At 45.4% G+C, this 4,367-nt stretch overlaps 2 long non-coding RNA genes across 2 annotated transcripts in view; both read left to right on the plus strand.

The window, feature by feature from the left end:
- LOC115245371 overlaps nucleotides 1-4,367 on the plus strand; it is a 161,092-nt gene that overhangs the window by 107,911 nt on the left and 48,814 nt on the right. The gene's annotated exons all lie outside the window — the stretch shown is intronic.
- Nucleotides 4,220-4,367, plus strand: part of LOC115245370 — a 5,895-nt gene continuing 5,747 nt past the window's right edge. Inside the window, exon 1 of the long non-coding RNA XR_003885517.1 lies at nucleotides 4,220-4,332. This is a non-coding gene — a long non-coding RNA (uncharacterized LOC115245370). The remainder of the gene's footprint in view (nucleotides 4,333-4,367) is intronic.

Below are 4,367 nucleotides of genomic sequence, written 5' to 3' on the forward strand. Positions count from 1 at the left end.
TATAATATATAATATATATAATATAGAATATACGGGGAGAGAGATTCTTTTCTCTCTGTATAAAGAGTTTAGCGTAATTTATTTGTAATTAACATTAACGTTTTCCAAGCGTGGTGCCAAGCGCTTGGAAATTTTGCGCGCGATTCGGAATTTCATACCGCATCCGTATGCAATATGTAACCCGCAATGATACGTAATTATGCGTACAACGCGTATTACCATATCTGTATCATGCGCCTAATTACATTCCTACATGCGAATCAGCCGAACGACGTGATCAGCTACGCACTCACCGGATCTGCTTCGAGTTTCGAGTCCCGGGTGTTTCGCGGCTCGTAAACGCCGGTCGCGTTCGTCCCGTTCTCTCCGTCTCGTTATCGTCGAGACGCGCGCACGCATCCGCGACGCATACGGAATCGATCCTAAGAATCGAACTTCCGGCGACGAACTCTTTCCGGTACGACGCGTTATTAGAAAATAGATGAATTTTAGAAATGCGACAGTGTCGTATCCTCCTTGGAATTGTTCCCGATACGGCCGTACATACAATAATATATAGGGTGATTCTAAATAAGTACGAAAAATTTTAGGAGATGATTCTTTGTCGAAAATTAAGGGGATTTTTTCATATAAACGTATACTCCTATATTCCTCCTTGAAGAGTTACACTCTTCAAAAAAATGGAGGTAAAAATTAAGTTTTTATTTTTTTTTTCAAATTTTGAACAAGTTAAAAAAATGAAATTTGGTGGACATTTGCCACTAGTAAAAAGAATATTTATTAATATTTTTTTTTTAATCCTCCCGTATCGTTATAAGGGGATGAAACTAGCAACCCCTATTAAATTTTTTATTAGAACTTTTTAACGGTCTGTAATGTGATCATATAAAAAATATGCGTTAGAAAGCTTGATTCCTTTAGAAACTTTTTTATTTTTTTTTTTCGTAAAATCAATAATTTTCAAAAAAAAAAAAAAAAAAAAAAAAAAAATACGTTATCATTTCGAGTTACAAGAATTTTAGAATAAAAAAAGCAAGCAAGACAAAATTATAGTATTAAATGTGAGAAAAAATGGAACAAAAACGACACAAAATTATAATAAATGTCGGAAATAAAAAATTTTCATCCTCCCCCTTTGGAGGAGTGTAACTCCTCAGAGAGGGATATAGGAATATATGTTTATATGAAAAACTCCCCTTAATTTTTAACAAAGAATCATCTAAAATTTTTCGCACTTTTTTAGAATCACCCTGTATATACGGTTTTTTTTCGCAGAATTTTAAATATCATGGTTTCTATTTATTTTTTTTCCCTGAAATATTAGAATATACAAATTATACAAAGAGTATTGTGTAAAATTAGGTGCAGCTATTCGTAAAATTAAACCCGGGAATTTTAATTTATTGCTCGTTTACTTATATCGACATGTATATATATTATTCCGATTTTAATATATATGCACACGCGATTATAATGCGTCTATATTTACAATCTCTGTTCCTGGCTATCGCTGTATAAACGTAGCATAAATAGTGCGAGTGACTCGGGAAGAGAACGGATTTAATAACGACAAACGGATGGAATATATAATCTTTGTACGCAATCGTCGAGTAGTAGTCGTTGCGCGAGCGCTCCTCGCTTCGCCTTCTCTTTATCTTCGTCCCCTCTTCTTCCGAGCGTGTGCTTCCTCGAGTACCCTTTATCGCGGCTAATTTTCCTCCCCACATTCTCTATTCCCGCTCCTTCGCCGAAATAACAGCCGAGGGTATCAATGGCTGCTAATTTATCGTCACCGTTCCCTTGATGACGACGTCCGGTTTCGCACCGCGTGTTGACTAGCCAAAGTTGTTCGCGTACGTTTCGTGCGATTAAATTCTCTGTAATATAACTTTTAGCTCTTTTCTATTTCTTTTCTTTAGAAGATAGAGGGAGAAATTTGTTTACACTTACTTATCTTGGATGTATTTTTATATAGATTTATATAAGTACAGATTTTAAATTATTATATCAATAAATACTTGATGTAATATAATAATATTTTTTTAACGAATTATTATCTTATACTTACTTATTTATTATAACAAGTACTCTCAAAATTAGCATCTTGAAATCAGATACTATGCAAAATGTGGAATTCTTAGAGTTTTCAGAAAAAGGGCACAGAGACCTTTTCAAGTATTATATCGAAACAACATCACTTTGAAAAATTTGCTCAAATCTATTACACTGATTGGAGATCACTCTGTTCAGATAATTTCACTCGCAAACTTCTTCTCTTTTACGGATGTAAATTCTCGTTTTCCTTGTTCTTCATTAGTGCTTCCCGTTTTTGTACATCATCTTTCAGATGATTCAAACCTTTTTTTTTTCTGGACGCTTCGAAGTATCCAGTTATCGATAAAATTCGCCATTCCGATAGTATCGCGATAACGTGAAATAACGAGGAGCGAAAGAGGAGAGAGAAAGCGACGTGCCTAATCGAGTCCAGGGGATTGGACGAGATGAAGGAAAGTGGAATAGAGAGAATAGAGAAATATGTGAAATAGAAGAAGCGAGGAAGATTGAGAGTTCGAGGAAGAAGAAGGGAAAGGACGGGGAATAGAAGAATGTGAAGAACACGGGTCTGTGGGATGAAGAGGAGCGGCTGCTCGCGGTCGCGGACGAGAAGGGGGAAGGGGGAGTCCCCCCGCGTCTTCGGTCCGTGCCTTCCTTCATCCTTCGTGCCCGAGCTTCGGCTGTTTTCATGGCCGTCATTTAGTAGGTTCGTTCACCCCTGGGCGCAGGGCCGCGCGCGAGAAAGAGCGAAAGAGAAAGGAGGGAGGGAGCGAGAGAAAGAAAGAGAGATAGATAGAGAGAGAGAGAGAGAGAGAGAGAGAGAGTGAGGGAGAGTAACTATGAGGAAACCGGGCGGGAAGGAGAACGAAATACGACGGAGGAGGAAGAGGAGGGCTAAAGTAGAAACGTGATAGAGTTGAAGGAAGAAGAGGAGGTGAAAGAGAAGGAGTACACGCGGACGAGGGGAAGAGGGGCCAGACGGCACGTACGGCTCGCCGTGCAACCGACGACTGAGGCGACGAGCGCGGGCGAGGGGATTCCGGAGGTCCCTGTGCGTGAGTGGGGTGCCCGAGGGGGTGGGGGGCAGAGGGGGCCCCCGCGAGAACGAAGGGTCGAGAAGGTGGATGAGGAGAGAGAGAGAAAGATAGTCGTGTGTACCGATGACGACGACGGTGCACCGATGGTGGTGTCGGTGGTGCTGGTGGTGGTGGTAGAAGCGAACGAGCAAGTAAGCAGGCGGACAGGCCGGCTGGATAACGCGAGAGAGGCGGGGTGGGTGGGGGGATAAGGGAGGATGGCGAGGGGGCAAGGGGGAGGATCGAGAAGGGACTAAGGGAAAAAGAGTTCAGGCAGGTCTGGGATCGGACGAGGGTGAATGCGTGACGGTGTGTATCGTAGACTCTCTCTTCAGCACTGGGGAAGGCTTGCCTTCTATCTGCCCGGCTTTGCTTTTGCCTTTACCTTCCTTGTAAACCTGCCAGCCGGCCGGACGGCCGGTCGGCCGGCCGGCCGCGTGTACGTACACACTCTTCATCGCTCCTCCTCCCCCTCGCCCCTTCTTTTCCTCCCTTTCCAGCACGTACGTGGAACGGGGAGAGGGAGGAGGAAAGGAAGAGAAAGAGGGCGAGAGAGAGAGAAAGGGAGGATGGTGGTGTCGGTGGTGCTGGTGGTGGTGGTAGAAGCGAACGAGCAAGTAAGCAGGCGGACAGGCCGGCTGGATAACGCGAGAGAGGCGGGGTGGGTGGGGGGATAAGGGAGGATGGCGAGGGGGCAAGGGGGAGGATCGAGAAGGGACTAAGGGAAAAAGAGTTCAGGCAGGTCTGGGATCGGACGAGGGTGAATGCGTGACGGTGTGTATCGTAGACTCTCTCTTCAGCACTGGGGAAGGCTTGCCTTCTATCTGCCCGGCTTTGCTTTTGCCTTTACCTTCCTTGTAAACCTGCCAGCCGGCCGGACGGCCGGTCGGCCGGCCGGCCGCGTGTACGTACACACTCTTCATCGCTCCTCCTCCCCCTCGCCCCTTCTTTTCCTCCCTTTCCAGCACGTACGTGGAACGGGGAGAGGGAGGAGGAAAGGAAGAGAAAGAGGGCGAGAGAGAGAGAAAGGGAGCGAGGTTTGCGCGAGTTGAGTGAGTGAGAACGTCGGGTTAGTTTGCCTGACTGCAGCCTATACCGAGGCTCTGAGTATCTAACGCGGGGCCGCGCGAGGCCTAAATTTAGGCGTCCGCCGGAAGTACGCGTACAGAAGGAGGTTCCGTGCCACGGGCTCGATCGCGCGGTAAGATAAGCCGCGGACCGGGGGGGGGGGGGGGG

The sequence above is a fragment of the Formica exsecta genome, unplaced genomic scaffold (assembly GCF_003651465.1).
Source record: "Formica exsecta isolate Colony F162 unplaced genomic scaffold, ASM365146v1 scaffold96, whole genome shotgun sequence".
In the NCBI taxonomy this organism is placed as follows: Eukaryota; Metazoa; Arthropoda; class Insecta; order Hymenoptera; family Formicidae; genus Formica; species Formica exsecta.